The following is an 18,605-nucleotide window of genomic DNA, read 5'->3' as shown; positions in this document are numbered from 1 at the left end:
TAATGTTGTGAAACAAACCATCCCCACACTCCAGTGAGCAGGAACTCTCACACTCATGGGCCTGTAGGCTGACCACCGTTCTCCTGAGCAAGGCTGGGCTCAGCGGGGCGCTCCGTCTCAGACTGCAGGTTTAGCTGCAAGTTGCTCCACAATGAGTCCATTCTGTGAGCCCCGCTGGAGGGCAGCAGTCTCCCCCCACCCCGGGTTCCTCCTCTCACAGGCACCCTCAGAGTGCAAGGGAGCAGCTCCATCCACACTAGCACGCTTCACACCTCTGCTCTGCCATGTCTGCTAATGTTCCTGGTCAAAGCCAGCACACGGCCAAGCCCAGCTTCCACAGGGAGGGGGTCACTCAGTGCCCAGTGGGACAGTAGTGTGCTAAGTATTTGCTGAGTAATAATCCAATCTGTCACGGCTAGAAGACCCCCAATCTGAATGTACAAATAGGGAGAGGCCCCTCCTGGCCACTGTTGACTTGCAACCCTTTGCCCTCTAGGGTTCAAGTGTAGAGTGAAGAAATAAGCCCGTGCTGGGCTAGGAGGCTGTGGGGTGGGGGGGGGGGGGCGGGGTCCTGGTCTCAGTATGGGGTGTTGGTTTCACTGCATGACCCTGAACGAGCCCTTGACCTCTTGATGCTCCTGTTCTACACCCACACATTCTCCTTGGCCCCTTCCTAGGGCCCTGCCAGGCGGGGGCCCTCCCTCCCTGTCCCTCCCTGCCTGTGGCTGGCTCCCATGGAGCGCAAAGAGGCCCCGCCACACCCAGCTGGCTGGCATTTCAGCTCACAACACTTCTCCCTGAGAAGCAGATCTAATTTCCGCCCTGTGAAAAATGGTCGTCTCGCGCCCAGGCAGCCCCCGCCATGGGGCAGCCAGCTGCTTCCACCGTGGAGGAGGGGGACAAAGGTGGGGTAGAAATCTGGATCAGGACCCATCGCGGGCACATGGATGCTGACTCATGAGAAACAATTATTCCTGGTCTTGGGGTGTGGAGTCTGGTAGGTGAGAGCCGCAGGGAGGCTGGCGATGGCTAGGAGTGCTAGGCTGGGCCAAGGCCAGTCCTGAAGTTCTTGAGCAAACCACGTCCTGATCTGGGCAGTGGGACTGGGGTTCTGGAAGGCCCTTCCTAGCTCTCAAGTCGTCTGGCTCTGAAAGGACCTACCTTTGTTCAGAGATGGGGTTTTGCAGCTTTTTTCCGGAGCTTGACACAGGCCAGGGCCTTGTGGGGTGGAGGGGGTAGGGTCCAGATGGGGCCCTGGTTCCTGGAAAGCCTCCCCGCCACCAGGGGCTTGGCTCCAGGGGCCTCAACCAGCCAGAGCCCTGGGGATGAACAGGCTTTTCAAAAAAAGAAGGTCACTCCGTTCCCAGACCAAGAGTTGGCTGATAACCCTAAAGGTAGCCCCACATGCCCCCGCAGGGGGACCAGAGCCATCTCCCCAAGGACAGATCTCCCTGCACAGAACCCCGTCCCTCTGACAAAGGGGGTGGACACGGTGCTAACCGTTTCCAGCCAGGAGTGTGAGAAAGAGAGGCTCCAGCCCCATTCAGCCCCTGCTGTCTGACTGGCTCCCACCCTCTGGGGATAAATGTCAACCTCTCCCTGAGCTCGGTCCCCCAAGCTTCATCCTCTGTGCCCGCCCCGGGCTTGTTCCGCCGCCACTGTGACGCCGGGCACCAGCACGATAAGTTGCCGCCTGCTACCCTTGCTCCTGAAGGCCAGACTCACAAACCGACCCTTATGGAAAACTGGGGTGGCTGTCTCCACCCCCACTCTTGAAAGGGCAGGAGGGAAAGCAGCTACCAGAAGGCGCACAGGCACAGCGCAGTGTGGGGGAAGGGGGGGGGAGGGCCTCCTGAAGGAGCTGTGGTGTCAGTGGGGGGACAGCGCCTGCCTGACGGGGAGTCACTCCCTCTCCTCCTCCCCTCTGCTCTCCTGCCCTACTGAGGGCAGAAGCCCTTTCAGCCAGAAGCCAGCGGGTGATTACCGGGGAGCTGTGGCTGCTGCCTGTGTGGTCAGCCTCCCCGGACACAGAGTAGGGGGAGAAAGAGGTGGGCGGGGATGACGCCCAGCGCAGGGATGCTGAGATCCGGGAACTGTTAGACGGCTCAACTGTCGCCCCGTCTATCGCTCCACCGTCTGGCGTCTGTCTCTCCCCAAGGGCATCAGGGTCTGGGATGTATCAGGGCTTTGGATTCTGATGCACTGGAAGCAGAATCCCGGTGCTACGCCTCACCGGCTATGGGATCTTGGGCAAGTTGCTTAACCACCATTTCTTCTCCTGGAAAGTGGCCACGAGAGCACCCGACTCAAAGCATTAGTGAGAGGTGAATGAAAACTCGCTCGGCATGTGACTGAAACACAGTATGTGCTCGATGAATTGGCTTTATTTTTATCCTCCTCTGTCTGCTCTTCACCTCGTGGCTGCGTTTGCAGGACCTCGGAGTTCCCCCCTGCTCCCAGTCTCAGCCCTGCTAATTCATCTTCTACACGGCCCCGGGAATGACCTCCTTAAGACCCTGCTAGATTATGTTATGGCCTTTCCCTGCACCCAGAGAATGAAGTTCAAATTCATGTAACAGCCCAAGTCACTCAGCTTAATTCCCTACCCAGACCCTGCCAGTCCCTCTCTTGGTCCCCTTGATCAAGCAACATGGATCTACTCTGTCCCCACTCTCCCCAAACAGCCTTCCAGTCTCCAAGCCTTGCCAATACTGTCCTCTCCACCTGGATGACGTGTCTTCTCATCTCCTTCCGGTGACACTCAGGTGCCCATCTTCCCTGAAACCCCCCTCACTGTGCCCAAGTATAGTGGTCCATGGCATGACCCTGTGCTTCCGCCCTCACTCCATCTTGCCTACTAGAAGGAGCAACTGTGACATGTCTGTGACCTGTCTGTCCCTCAAGGGTCTTTGAGTGTTTTGAGGGCAAGGTCTTGACCTTCAAATCTGGCTGTCTACAATTCCTAAGCCAGGGCCAGACGTGGGTGGGGCCCTTGTGTGCCAGGGTCACCTGATCGTGCTGATCCTGAGGGCAGCTGCATTAGGTGTGGGTGCCATTATCCTTTTTTACTAATAAGGAAACTGAGGCAAAGCCATCTGCCTTAGGCCCCTTTCCTAGGCAGTGCAGGAACAGCCTCTGGCCCCGGGTTCTCTGGGCTCTAGTCTCTGGGCTCTGAAATCTGTGTTTTTCCCACTCTCTGGGGGATTCAAGAAATATTTGAAAACTGGACCAGCAGACAAATGAATGAAAAGTTGGCAACAGCACCATGCCATGGAGGTCAGAAGCAGAAAAGACTTGGGTTCAAGTCTAACACTTAGGACCTTGGAACTACCTTGGAGAAGTAACTTACTTCTCTAAGTAAAGAGGTGCTCAGGGAAGGTTTCTTTCCTACCCTTCCCAACCTCCCTGCATACCCCATCTTTCTGCACAATCTGTTCTCCAGGGCCTGTTGGTGAATCCCACTCTAGGACCCAGACTGGCAGCAGGGGCCTTCCCAGGGGATTGGGGGTACAAAAACCCCCATGACTGAGACTAATGCTGTGTGAAAGGCCCCCAGCCTTAAGGGAGGACAGGCAGCTGCTGCAATAGCCCTGGGAGCCCAGGCAACAAGCATCTCAAGAGGTCTACTCCGACACCCAGCATGGGAGAGGCACCTCGTACACCCCCTCACTTCCTGCCCGCCTGCCCACCGACTGTCAACACGGTGCCTCCCCCCTTTCATTCTTACTCATCAACCATCAGCCTTGAAGAGTAGATCCCGGTGGCTTGGCTGGACAGCCTGGTTCTCCCTGGAAAGACGGGGGCTTTACAAAGAACCCCAAAGGGACCCCCCCCCCAGTTTACCTCCCTAAAGGCTGGCTTTGCTGAAGAATTTTGCCAGGAGGGTCTGGGCAGCAACTGGGGCTCTGCCTGGGGCAGCTGGGGCCCGGGCCTGGTCGCAGAGTCCCCTGGCCAGACAGCACATCAGCAACTGAGCAAGACTGCCCTTTACCACCCCCTGCGAGGGGTGCCGGCAACCTGGGTTATAAATCAATGACTTCACTTCTCATCAGAGACAAGTCTGGCAAGAAGGCCGCCGACTGGGTACGAATGGGATGAAAAGTCAAACAGCGAAGAAGGTTAAAAATGGTGTCTCACCCCGAGGCTGGGAAGTGCCTGCCCGCAGGGCCCGAGTCACCCTGTGGAATATTTCTGTTAATGACGGAGACATGACAGGAAGACTTTTGATATGTGAGGTGCTGGTATTAGTGTCCTTCGAGCCTCAGAATCCACCACCGCCAGGGAAGGGGTGGGGAATCTAGACCCAAGGTTGTTTTTGGGCTGTCAGGGATCCGTTCGTTCATTTCTTCACCTGCTGGAATCTTCTGTCCTGAAGTCTCTGCATGGCCGGCTCCTTCTCCAGATTCAGGTCTCCCCCCACAGGCCACCTCCTCAGAGAGGCTGCCCTGACCACCCTTTCCGATGGAGTCCCCTCCTCCCGCCCCTCCCTGATGTTATCTAGTACTCTCTGTGTTTCATTCCCAGTAACTGAGGCTCTCTTGTTTGTCTGATGGTGGGTGGGCTGTCCGCCAGGCCTCCTGGACAAAACTCCTTGAGAGGAGGGGTCTTGCCTTTCGGTTCACTGTTCTGTCCACCAGTGCCTGGCTCCATGCCTCATCCATTGTGGCCCCTCATCCACCCTCCATCTGCCAAGAGCCCTCTAGTTGTCCATGCTGGGGCTCAACCATGGCTGTAGTGTGGCCCTCGGGAGAGTCTGGCCAATGGGTTAGGGGCATGTGCACTAACTGTGTGTTTCTGATGCTCTGACATCTGGGCCTCGGTGACCTGCAAAAACTGCCCTCCCCGGGGGTTGGTCAGTTTCTCGAGAGAACAAACAGCTTACCTGTGAGTGCTCCCTTTAGGCACGGTCCAACCAGAGACCTACTACAACCACCCTGTTTATTCCTCTGTGGGTTCCCCCGCTCTGAGCCACCATCCACCTGTCATGATCACCCCAGGGCTGGGTACCAGACAGCTAGGGACTAGCCCTAAGGCCCCAGAGCTTACTGAAATTATTCAGACTAGTCTGCTTATCTGCCCACCCATTCCTTCCAGCAGAAACCACAAGAGAGGCTCTGGCCTACGTTTTCCTCTTGCTGTCTCCTGACCCAGCCTGGTGCTTCCCTGCAAGACTCCCCACGATGCGGGCGCCCCTCCTCTTGGGATCGGTGAGTAGTGAACTATGTCCTGACCTGCTAGCATTACCGTCTGTGGATAATACTAAAACCTGCATTTTACAACAGGGGGGGAGGTGGAGGGCCTTCTAACTGAAGGGCATAGCCCAGGCAAAGGCCTGGCAGACTAGGGAAGGGACAGAGCTTTCTGGTCATTCAAATGGCCCCACATGGCTGGAGAAGGATTGGGAGGCATCTCCCAGGTGGGGGACTGGAGGAGGATGGGGTCATCCTGGAGGACTTTGAATGAGGCTGGGTTCTATTTTGGAGCAGCAACAGGAAGGGAGTGGGGGCCAGGGATGGAGGGAGAATGGGGGGTGCTGTGGGTGGAGCTCATCGGATGTGTAGTCCCTTGATGTTTTTCCTCCAAGCAGTGCCCATGTGGCTGCTGGCTTGCATGCAGGGGGACATGAGTCCACCCCCCCCCCCCCCGCCCCAGACTCCTGTCACTCAGCTCCAGTCCCAGCCCACACCAGCCCTCAGCACTTCCACCCTGCTCTTTGCTGAGTCACAGAAACAGCTGCTATTTCTGCTGGGGGCCCTAGACTGAGTCACACCTGCCCACATTCACCCATCTCCCACTCTCTCCGCTCCCGCCTCCACGGGTGGGGCTCCACGGGCTGGTGGAATGATCGGGGCACATGGCACCCGGGAGCTCAAATCCCCTGAGATTCTGACTCCAGTACCAATTTCCTGAAAGAGACCGAAGTGGGGCTGGAATGGGGAGCGGGGCCACACGGACAGGTGACAAGTGAGGACGTGGCCCTGTCTGGGTCCCCAGAGGCCTGATAGGCTTATCCATCTTCCTCTCCTATTACCTCCTTACGGGCCTGGCCTGAGATCTAGGAACCACGATAGGGCCACCTCCGCACTGGCTTGGGCGGAGCATGGATGTGTGGAAGGAGGCCCGGGCCAAAGGACAAAGCCCCATGGCCGAATGCCTTCAAGCCAAGGTCAGGATGGGTAAAGACATGGACCAAACCCTTGACTTTCGGCAGCCTTGCCCTGGAAGAAAATAACACAGGCTCCTGGAGAGGCAGCTTGTGGCTACAGACATCCACTGGGCAGCTGCCCAATTTATTCTTTCAGTCATTCAGCCCATGTTTTTCCAGGGCCTTCCGTGAGTCAGGCGTGCGCTAAGCGCCAGACACCTAGCTGTGCACACAACACCCCGAATCTCTGTCATCTGGGAGCCCAAATCCTGTCCTGGGAGATAGCCAATAAGCGAACAAGGAAGTAAATTTAACGTCTGTCAGGGATGCATATTAGGGAGCAAAACGAGCAGGTTTGAAAGAAGGATTCAAGAAACACTGGGCAAACAAAAGGGAAGGGGTGGGAGGGTGCCATTAGATGTGACAGGGCATAGAAAGGACACAAATGGTCCCTCCTTGAGGCAAGGGGCCTGGCCTCTTGGATTCATGTGTTCCTCAGCCACTGGCTCCTGCTGGGTCAGGTGTGATTCTCCAGGCAAGGGGATAACTGTGAACCATTAGCGGCCGATCCTCACAGTAAATGAGGAATAGGGCATGGGCCCAAGAAAGGGATCTGGGTGGAACCCCACCCACACCCACGACAGCCTGGCCTCTGTCACAGTGAGCCAAGCCCACCCTCACCTGGCCAAGGGTAGCTGCTGTGGGATCATCACTCAGATGGCCTGGGTGATTCGGGGGTCCTGTGCACCAAGATCGGCAATAACTCGTGTTCCATAAGCCCCAGGGACATGGGCCCCGCACTGGGCTAAAGGCTTTGCTTGCACTGCCCAGTCACCCATGAGAAAGATGCTTCATTAACTCCCTTTCTCAGGTGGAAACACTGAGGCTTCCTTACTCAAGATTAAGCAGCTAATATGAGGGATGGAGTTAGACCCGCGTCTGCCTGACATCAGAGCCCAAGTCTTAACCTCTTCTCCGTCTGCCACTCAGTATAGTTATGGGTGACGAAAGCTGTCAGTGATATTTGGCTTGGCTGGATGCCAGGGGGCCAGCTCTCCCGGCCCGCAGAAACCATCCTCTGACCCCACCTAGCACACCCCACCCCACGCCAGTTCAAATATTTTAAAAGAAGTAAGCAAGCAAAGGAAGGAGAAAAAAAAAATCTTCCATAAACTCTCCAGACCCAGGACCCACAGCCCAAGCCAAATGTCACTAACATTTGGGTGGCCAAGGGGACCCCAGGCCCTTGATTCCATCTGGACCACAGGATGAGAGGGCTTTTTCTTGATGTGGATCACCACCTGAGCGAAGGTCTTTCTCTGGGCTCTGGTGCTGTGTGGATCAGCTATTCCGTAGGATTCTCCCTGGAAAGGGTCTGGGGTCTTGTTAACCCCTGGGAGTCCAGGGGTGGTGGATGAAGAGTGAAATTGTGAGAGATTGCTGGATTTTGGTTAGGAGAACGAGGTCTAAGAAGACAGGGAATAAATGGAAAAGTCTAATAAAGCCCAGGCTCAGTAGAGAAAGCAATGGCCTAGGCAAGGAGTCTGTTGCCAACTTCCCTCTAGTCACCAACTGGCCATGGGACCTTGGAAAATCCACTTCATCTCTCTGGGATTCAAAGTTTACTTTTAAAGTTTCAAATAAAATGTTTGCTAAATAGACTTTGTCTCACATAAAATTGGATACCTGGGTTGGGAAGGATGCTGAAGTATACACTGAGCGTTATGGGACATTCCCATGATTGATTAGTAATGTCTCTCTTGGGCTTTGTCAAGAAGATGGGTGTTGTTTCTGCTGGGTCAAGGGTGATTCTTCAGGCAAGGGGATAACTGTGAACCATTAGTGGCTGATCCTCACAGTAAATGAGGAATAGGGCATGGGCCCAAGAAAGGGATCTGGGTGGAACCCCACCCACACCCACGACAGCCTGGCCTCTGTCACAGTGAGCCAAGCCCACCCTGATCTGGCCAAGGGTAGCTGCTGTGGGATCATCACTCAGATGGCCTGGGTGTGTCGGGGGCCCTGTGCACTAAGATCGGCAATAACTTGTGTTCTGTAAGCCCCGGGGGGTTATCTCTCATACTCTCTTTCTCTCTCATATCTCTCATACTATCTTTCATACTTTCATACAGAGTATCTTTCATACTCTGACATTTCACAATTCTATGACTCCAAAGAGCAAAAGATTAAGAGTATGTGTGCGTCGAGGGAGGAGGGGTAGAAAAACAAGAAAAATAGGTTAAGAAACTTGGTTCAGACCCATGGAGATCTCCAAAGTAGATGGAGAGAGGTCATAGCTTCAGTGCCCACAGAAAGCAAACTCTAAGACAGTGGTCTGTTTTTTCAGACTGACTTGTTAACATTAGCGGGTTTGGGAAAAAATTTATTTGACTACAACAAATATCTGAAGAACAGAATGGAACAGAGTAAATTCGAATAAAATTGAATGGAATATTTAGATTTCACTGTGATGGGGTTCAAGACACACTACCCCAAAATATGTCCCCTTGGCGTATTGAGTATTTAAAGCTGAAGGAGTTTGAGAGAGTGGCAGGTGCAGAAGGGTAAGTGTGAGCCCCTTCCCTCCTCACCCTTCTTTCCTGAAACAGATCATGAAACTCTCGTGACCTGCATGTGAGTGGTGCCCTCGTAAGTGGAGCCTTCTTATGACTGAAGACCAGGGAATCACCCAGAAGAACACCAACAAGCAAGCGTTGGTAGATGCCTGCAGTTTACAACACCTACCTCACACTGTCATGCCACTCCACGGCTGTCTGCTCTTCATCAAACCTTGCATAAACATACACAGGTCCATTCCTCTGGGTCTTCATTTCCTTGTGGAGGCTCCCATGTCACACAAAACTTATATTAAATAACTTTGCAAGTTCTTCTTCTGTTAAACTACCTTTGTCAATTTAATTTACAAACCCAGGCAGGGACTCTAAGAAGGTTGAGGAAAATTCTTCCTCCCCTGCAAATGTAGTCAGTAAGGTTAAATGCTATTTTGTGAGTTTTGTTTCAATTATATAGGTATATATGAGGAAAGTCATAACTTTTTTTAAAGATTCTATTTATTTATCTGACACACAGAGAGAGATCACAAGTAGGCAGAGAGGCAGGCAGAGAGAAAAGGGGAAGCAGGCTCCCTGTTGAGCAGAGAGCCCGATGCAGGACTTAATCCCAGGACCCTGAGATCACGGCCTGAGCTGAAGGATGGTGATTTATAAATATGTCAATGCTTTCTTGGATACTTTTCCCTTCAAAACATGAGGTCTAATTCTCTTCTCTTTGATTTTGGGCTGGACTTAGTGATTAGCTTCTAATGAATAAAATATGGTGGAAATGGCAATATGTTGCTTTAGGACTATGTCATAAGATACCGTGGCCTCCCCCTTGCTCTTCCTTGGACCAGGCACACTGTTGAAAGCCTGCTGTCGCATCTTAAGGGAAGTTGAGTGTTGTACAGAGACACATGGGGTAAGAAATGGAGGCCTGCTGCCATGTTTGTCAGCCATCTTGGAAATGCATCCTCCAGCCCAGGCAAGCTTTCAGATGACAGCAGCCTGATCAACATCCTGGATAAAACTTCAGAGGAGACCCTAGTCCAGAACCTCCAGCTAAGCTACACCAAAATGCCTTACATACAGAAACTTTGAGCTATTAAATATTTATTATTTTAAGTTTTAGGGTACTTTGTTACACAGCATTTAATAACTAATACACTCTCAAAATTATCTCCTTTGACTGAAAATGATATGGTTACTTTATATAGGAAAGACTTCTAAGATACCGCAGGGGGTCCAGGAGTCAGGGAGAACAGAAGCATCGCATGGAGGCAAAGTTGTCTTGGTTTGCCAAAAAGCAGGGAAGCTGGAAGAGTGGATTCTGATCACAGCAAAAAAAAAGAAAAAAAAAGGTTTAGATTGCTTGACTAGACAGAAAGCGCAGAACATCTGGAAAAGAACGCGGCATGGTCCAAGGGCCAGACCGGCTTCATCAGTCAGGTTTCCCCTGATTAAACATTGCCCCGCTTTCCTAGGATGACGGGATGACAGATCAGAGGATACAGAGCAGGTTCATGGCGGTTTGAAGAGTCCTCACCCAGAGAGTCTGTGCGGAGGGGGATGGATCGGGAGGGGTGACTGGCAGTGTGCCTGCTGCCTCAGCTCTAACCTGTCTAGTGATTTTGCCAGACTTGGATGAAGAGACAAAAGATGTGTTCATCCAAACCTCGAAAGTGCAAGTTCCTCTGATAGAGCTGATTTATGATCCAAAGCTCTTCCCAGCCGGGATGCTGGGCCAAAATCAACAAGAAGAAATCTAACAGTAATCAATGTAAAATCAGGCACTTTCAGATCCAAAAAATCAATGGTCCCAGGAACAAGCCCAGGATGGGTGGATGGGGCCCGCTTGGCAGAATTCCACTGGAAATGATCTGGTCTTTTTTATTTGACCCCCTCAAGTCAGTGTAAGCAGGAACAACATGATGTGGCTGAAGACAGTGGACACTTCCTAGCTGAATGGGGAGGGTGAGATCCCTTCTGTGGCACTGCGGGTTCAAATCTGAACCCTGCACTTCGTAGGTGCAATGTCCAGAGGGGAGACCCAGGAGGGGGCAGTAGGATCTAATGTCTTCGTGTGAGGAATGATGGCAGGAACCTCAGGGGAAGCAGTGTGGGATGTAGGACAGGAGAGGAAGCTGAGCAGGGACTGCCTTGGAGCCTTTGGGGACGGAGCTGGAGAGGAAGGAGGAGCCAAGACTGGTGGGTAGAGGGGACAGGGTGGTGGGTTTGGGGTTGCTTGGAGGAGGGATGTTCTGACAGGTGGGTTCCTCTGTGGGTGGCTGGGCTGCAACTGCAGTTGGTGCTTCCATCCATGGGGTGGGCGACAAGAGGCCAGGTGGCCCACAGTCTGGTCCCAGCAGGAGACTGGGCCACAGGAGTCCAGAGTCCCTCCTTTGCTCTGTCCAGACTCAGCCTAGGTTGCCATGGGGGCCTTTCCGCTGGTGAGAGACGTTCTTTGGTCAGGCCTGGGGAAGGATGAGCCAAAGAGAGAGGGGCAGAGAGACAGGCAGAATCTGTTCCGGGGTGGGGTGGGGCCTGTCCCCCGCGGGGCTCCAAGGTCACTTCCCACAGGCATCCATCACATAGGCCGGTCAGCAAGAGGGAGGGAGAAGCCGGGGGACTGGGCAGCCCCAGCTATCAGCTCCTGCAGGGCTCTGCGGGGCTGCAGGGAGCACACTCTCAGGTATGTGAGCACACTCACCTGCACATATGCACAATCCCGCTCAAGTGTGTTCAAACGTTGCCTTCATGCAAATGCTCACTCACACACCTTCATACACAATCACATGTGTTCTCCCCAACTAATACTCATCTGTGTGCACGCTGGCTCAACCCCCCCACCTTTCCCCCACCATGTGCACAGGAGCGGCCCCTGCAAAGGAGTGAGGGAAGCAGGACAAAGCAGACAGAGGAGTTGAGCCCCAGTGCATCACAACAGGCAACCCTGACCCCTGCCCCCTGCCTCTGGACATCTCTAGGGAGCTCTGAAGCTTCAGGGCCCTTCAGAGAAGTCCAGAATTGAAGTGAAGGGGCTGGGCCTTCCTGTCCCTGCATGGACCAGTCACTGAGTACAGGGAGGAGGGACTGCTTGGAGGAGGCGGCTCTCTCCCAACAGGGGCGGTCTTCAGAGATGGAGGAAGGTGGTCCCCAGAGATGGACTGGCTGGTAGCTGGGTGAAGGGTGGGCCTAGATCTGGGCAGCATCACAACATCCACGATACACTGGACACACACTTGCATGCACAACTCTGGCTGGGCGTCTCCTCTCCAGCCCTGGGCACATCTGCTCTGGGGACTAGACCTTCGAGGAGGGGAGGAGGCAGAGGGGCTCTGCTGGAAAGGCTGCCTTCCCCACCAGTGATGGAGGGGGTGGTGGGCCACTGTGGGGGGAAGGAAGGAGAGATGGGGAAGGGCCAGGATGAGTGCCTGGTGCCTTCCTCACCAGTTCCATCAGCTCTCCGAAGAAACCTCCACGAACTGCTCCCTCTGCTCCATTCTTTGGTGCCTTTGATCTGGCTGTGGGCCCAGGAATCACGGAAGCAGCTCTCCAAATCTTTTTTTGTTAAATATTTCCTCGGCAACTGGCCTCATTGTAGCTGCTGTCAAGAAGCTACAGTCTTGGGGTCTGCCTGGCCAAGGCTCGGTCCAGCTCTCTATTGTAACATCTTCTCATACCAGCACGGTTTGGAGCATGTCCCTTGCCCTTGATCACCTAGGTATAAAGGGCAGCTCTGCCCTCACCGTGGAAGCTTGGTCAGACTGCTCCATCTGTCTGTGCCGCACTTACCCAACCTGTAAAATGGGTTTAACACGCACACAGGCTCTGGTCCGCTAAGACGCACGGAACCACCCGGTGTGGGAGGTGCTCCTCCAGTCCCTCCTGACCCACACAGCACAGAAAGCTCATTCCCTCCCCGATGGCCTCCCTTCCCCTCCCTGCCTCACTCTCCAGGCTCTGTGCTGCTCTGCTCCTAGAATAGATCTTGGCCGACACTGGCCTTAATTGTGTGTGTTTGATAAATGGTTCTGCTAGATCTCTCCAGGGCGGCAGCTGTAGACCAGAGTCAGGATGGAAATGGCTACAAGGAAGGTCGGAAGCACAGATTTCAGCCTGGGCGAAGGATGCAGGGTCCCTGCCCCCTCGGATCCAGTGCCCTGCGGTCGGGACTGCCCACTCATCGCCCCTCTGCTGCTCTTGGGGTGGCAGAAGGCGTGGCAAGCTGAGAGAGCCTAAAAGTTTCCTTGGATACCTGTTCCCACCACTCCTATTTTCCCAAATGAGGATGTTGAGGCCCAGAAGGGTTGAGCGACTTGTCCAGGAACACACAGCTGATATTTAAGGCAGACTTGAAAGTCTGATTTGGACCTCTTGACCTCCAGGCCAAAACTTTACTCACTGGCCCACCCTGCCTCATTCCACAGCCCCCCAGCCAAGATGCTTCCTCCTCTCTGCTCATTTGATTTGCTGGCTATGTGAAATCGTCCTCCGCCTCCCTTCTCGCTTCTGAAATACCCAGAGTGGGAAACGTTTCCTGCGGCACCTGATGATGGAAGTTCAAGCCCTGGACCTTTCATTTGTTTTCTATGTGACTTTGGGTGATTTACAGCTTCTATGAGCCTCAGTTTCCCCATCGGTAAAATGGAGATGCTGCCGATGGTTATCTCCCTCACAAGGTAGGTGTGGTAAATGCGATCGTACAAGAAACATACTGAGCAACGTGGCGGCACAGAGGAACTAAATGCTGGCCATTACTATGACTGGGTCAAAGAACGAAAACTCATGAAATCAGGCAGCAGCCCACCTAGCAAGCAGAGGGAAGATCCAATGAGATACAAAAAGGATGGTCTTTATAGGAATGTCAGCGGGGCAAGAAAGTTACTAGCAAGAAAAGAAAGGATTGTTTCAGGCAAGGTCACTTTCTGTTAGGGGGAAAAGCAGAGGGGATCTTATCATGCAGATGACCTCATCTTCCTTGGAGGAGGTTGGGGGGAGGGATGGGGATAGAGAGGGCCCTTGTGACAGATGACCTCACTGGCACTGACCAGAAATTTCCTGACTGCCTGGTAAAGACTACATTTCTGGGGGAGGTTGAAACTGAAGTCAGGCTAGGTCTTAAGCCTGGGTTTGGTGACTTGGTCCAGCCTATGTGACTCCATCTTGCGCTTGTGGTTTTCTTTTTAACACTAGTCAGGATTCTTAGGGCTGCCTTGTAAGGCTGGGCAGTTTGTGCACTGCACAAAGGTACTTAGTAGGAGTATGTAGGGCTAAAATGCAGCCTGTAATCATCCCCAAGCTGTGTACCTTTGGAGCTGTGTCTGTTCCCAGGAAGTTCCATTTTCTGATTCATCGACCCAGCAGGGACATCGTTTCTTAATCTGTGCAAAGGGGCTGTGCAGTACAGCCCTGTACGCCCCAGCTAGAATTGGAAAGGTACAGGGCAGGATTCCAAACTACTCTCATCTGGAGACTGCAGAGCCTAAACTCCACCATTTAAGCTTCCCCTTGGGTCCCATGGTCATTTTGGATGGCCCTAAAATCCTATTTAAAGTGAAACACCCTCTGGAACAGTAACATCCTAAAAATACTGACACCTTATCCTTGTTGTCATTATCATCCTCACCACTGTTCCAGATCTTGAATGGATCAGTCTTCATGCCATGGGGATGGGGTTTGGGGGCAGGACAGGGACTCAGGATAGGTCGGGGGAAGCAGCCCGGGGTGGGGAGCAGGGTGCCGCAGTGTGAGGCCGGCCATGGCCAAGACCCAGTTTTCTCTCTGCCTTCACCATTTTGTCCAAGCCCGACTCCAGCAGAAGGAATGAGCCCACTGGGTCCCTGGTCACAGCTGCAGCGGCAAAGGCTCTGATTTACTGGGGAGCCCCACTCCAAGGAGCAGTATTGATGTCAGCGATAAAGCTGATCCCCCGAAGCAGCTCCATTTTAAGGGGAGTGAGGGACACATTCCAAGGGAATGAATCTCAAAGGGTAGGATTTCAGACAACTTAGAGGCAATGTGGAGGAGCTACGGGGCCCCTGGTCCTTCAGATCACCCCACCGAGGGGGCTGCCAGCGTCATACATACGAAAGGTCTGCCTTGCGTGTGGGGTCCAAGTGACATTCCAGACATGGGGCGTGTTGGGGAGCCCCCAGAAGCACTCGGATGCAAGTGATTTATCAAGAGAGCGCTCTCCCGAGGAAGCCTCGAGACAGCTGGGACTACAGGAAGGGAAGCTGAGGAAGGTGGACAAGGATGTGACCTCAGCCCTGGTCTGGTGGTGGTGGTGGTGGTGGTGGGGGCAGCTTCAGCTGGCAGCTCAGAGACACCTGGGGTATAAATTGTGCCCTGACATTAGTTAGGATGCTGGAGCTTTCATATGCTGAACCCATTAGTCACTGGTGAAGTGCAGCCCCTGGCACTTCGGATCCCTGCCTTTGCAGCAAATGGGCAGAGCTGGAAGACAGGACGGTCCTCTGCGAAGGGACAAAGAGATGAAAGCACTGACTCTTGGCAGAGAAAGCACATGGAAGCCCAGCACCGACCTCAAAAAACGGGGTGAAAGGTAACAGAATCTGGGCTGGGTGCCTAAACTATCTGCTAGATGGGACAGAGGGTGTGTGTGTGTGTGTGTGTGTGTGAAATCTTAAATGTCCCCTCTGTGGAGGAGGAATGGAAGGTTATCTAATATTCCCGCCCCCGTTTTCTACCTTCTCCATGCCACAGGAAACATACTATTTGTCCCGCTGCCTCTTTGTGGAAGGCCCAAGGTCAGGGGGCAGATGTGGAGGGTTTGCCCTGAGGGCCTCGATGCTGGGTTATCCTACCTCAAACATCTATGACCTAGGGCCACCTCAGCTCTCCCACCATTGCTGCTTTTTTCTCTTTTTTTGAATGATCATATCGCAAATGAGCTGGATTACTGATGTGATTTTTCCCTCCTCCCCAAATCTCACACACATCAGAAAAGGGAGTATCGCAGACACGCCGTATGCTCTGATTTTCAGTCTCGTTGGGCCCATGGCAGCAAGGGCTGCATTTTAACGCGGGTTCCCAGGCCAGGCTGGAGTAGAGCAGGATAAATGGGGCCATTGAAGGTTGTTATAGAACAAAAATTCAGCCGAGTAAATTGTAGAGATCTAATTGGCTTTATTAATTGATTCATGAATCAGGCAGTGGCATATCCAGCGGGTAGAGGGGTGCGTCAAAGGCTCCAGAAAAGGAAAGAAGCAGAGAAAAGGAAATTGCTCCGAAGAATCCACTGTGTGAGGCCAGGTTGTCCTCCTAGAGGGAACAGAAGGGTTCTAAAATAAACTTCCGAGGGCCGATCAGGAAATTCCCATGTGGAACTGCTTAAAGGTGACACTGCAGGGGGTTGAAGCTGCAGTCAGTTTAGGTATGAAATCCCAGTTTACTGACTTGGGGTCTTAATCTAAGTGAGGCCATTTTGGGTCTGTGGTTTTCTTCTTTAACAAGGTGAGGGATTGCTCTCCTTTTGCCCTGGGGCTCCATTGCCCCAAACTCCCCCACACAGGTGTATCGGATTGAATGTGTCCTCTCACTTCTGAACTGATGTCAACCCAGAACCTCAGAATGTGACTTGTTTTGGGGGCACCAGGGTCTTCACCGATGTAGTTAGTTAAGATGAGGTCGTACTGGTTTAGGGTGGGCTCTACGTCCAGTAGCACCGGTGTCCTCAAAAGAAATGAAGTAGAGACACACCTGGGGAGAAGCCACGTAAGGTTGCAGGCAGATTGGAGTGCGGTGTCTGCAAGCCAAGGAATGTCAGGGGTCACCAGCACACACCAGAAGCTGAGAGAAGCATGGGATGGACTCTGCCTCAGGCTCCAGCAGGAACCCACCCTAACTGTACCTGCATTTTGGACTTCGGACTTCCAGAACCTTCAAAGAATAGGGTCCTGTTGTTTAGAGGGTATCCAGCCTGTGTTATTTGTGGAGGCAGCCCTAGGAGACCAATGCAAGAGGAATCCAGAAGAACCAGGAGGGGCATCAGCACTCAGCCTCTTGCGGCTTCTGTCTCTTGGTGGCAATGCAGACCCTGCAGGCTCCAGGGGGCCTGGGAAAAAGCTCAACTGAGCCTTCTTTGCGGTACCCCTTGGCCAGAGGCTGGAGAGAACTTAATGTCCTTTGGATGCCCTAGACCCTGAGATGCAGGCACTGGCAAAATGGCTCTGCCTGGACACTTGAATCAGTCAGTGTACTGAAGTACCTAGTTTCGAACTGGATTTTCTGGGACCCTGGGGGTAGGGTGGTGTGTTAGGGTTTTCCAAGGAAACAGAACTAATAGAATGTCCATGTATACATGTACATGTGTGTGATATATCACACACATCTAGATCATAACAAATATGACATATGTTATCTCTCTCTCTCTATCTGTATCTATTTAACAGATATATAACATATATTTAATTCCTCTTTTTTAAAATTTTTTATTTTTTATAAACATATATTTTTATCCCCAGGGCTACAGGTCTGTGAATCACCAGGTTTACACACTTCACAGCACTCACCAAAGCACATACCCTCCCCAATGTCCATAAACCCACCCCCTTCTCCCAAACCCCCTCCCCCCAGCAACCCTCAGTTTGTTTTGTGAGATTAAGAGTCACTTATGGTTTGGCTCCCTCCCAATCCCATCTTGTTTCATTGATTCTTCTCCTACCCACTTAAGCCCCCATGTTGCATCACCACTTCCTCATATCAGGGAGATCATATGATAGTTGTCTTTCTCTGCTTGACTTATTTCGCTAAGCATGATACGCTCTAGTTGCATCCATGTTGTCGCAAATGGCAAGATTTCATTTCTTTTGATGGCTGCATAGTATTCCATTGTGTATATATACCACATCTTCTTGATCCATTCATCTGTTGATGGACATCTAGGTTCTTTCCATAGTTTGGCTATTGTGGACATTGCTGCTATAAACATTCGGGTGCATGTGCCCCTTTGGATAAGATACATATCTATATAACATATACATGTTATATTGATACAGATATAAGGAGGAGATAGGCTCATTTTTATTTTAAGGAATTGGCTCATTTGATTAAGGAGGTTGACAAGTCCAAAATCTGCAGGATGGACAGACAGAGGGAAGAGCTGACAATATGATTCAAGTCTGAAGATCATCTTCTAGAATTCCCTCTTGTTCAGGGAAGGTCAGTCCTTGTTTTGTTCAGACCTTCAACTGATTAGATGAGGCCCTCCACATTATGGGGAGCAATCTGCTTTCATCAAAGTCCACTGATTGAAATGTTAATCTCATCCAAAAACAACCCTCACAGAAACATCCAGAATATCGTTTTACCGAACATCTGGACACTTTAGCCCAGCCAAGTGGGCACATAAAATTACCATCACGATGGGCAGGTATTTTGATCTCCCTTCCAGAAAGAAGAAAAAATAAAGACACAGAGAGGGTGAGTGATTTATCCAAGGTCACAAAGCAAATTAACTGTGATGAGGAGTCACAGTTACAGAGGAGTTACCAAAAAGGGGTTGAACTGACAATGAGAAAAATGGATTTAATTCACATGCCCTCCAGACCAGAGCTTTAAATCTGCTGCTCTCCCACATGGCCCCAGTGGATAAGGATAAATATTTCCCATCCATATTTGTATTCATGTAGTACATTTTGCTTATATAAGGCCCTGCAAGGCAGGAAAACAGAGGCCACTGTGGAATGAATATTGTTTTGTGCCAGCAACCATATTTGTGAACACCCAATCATCTCAATGACACTTTGAAGTGACTATCATTACCTCCCTCTTATTGATGAGAAGATGGAGGCCCAGAGTACTGAGGAGGCTGGCTAAAACCTCACAGCTAATAGGTTGTCTGCTGGACTCTAGAGTCTGCTCCCTTGTCTGCATATGGC

At 52.1% G+C, this 18,605-nt stretch overlaps 1 long non-coding RNA gene across 1 annotated transcript; it reads left to right on the top strand.

Moving 5' to 3' along the window:
• The first annotated feature begins 3,215 nt into the window (after positions 1-3,215).
• On the top strand, positions 3,216-9,032 carry LOC309873429. The gene is made up of 3 exons (XR_014316354.1): positions 3,216-3,365; positions 5,098-5,207; positions 8,755-9,032. It is a non-coding gene; the product is annotated as an uncharacterized lncRNA (long non-coding RNA).
• Positions 9,033-18,605: the final 9,573 nt, after the last annotated feature.

Source organism: Mustela nivalis (assembly GCF_964662115.1).
Source record: "Mustela nivalis genome assembly, chromosome: 9".
Taxonomy (NCBI): domain Eukaryota; kingdom Metazoa; phylum Chordata; class Mammalia; order Carnivora; family Mustelidae; genus Mustela; species Mustela nivalis.
The sequence above is the reverse complement of the archived record's forward strand: the minus strand, read 5'-3'. Positions and strand labels throughout refer to the sequence as shown.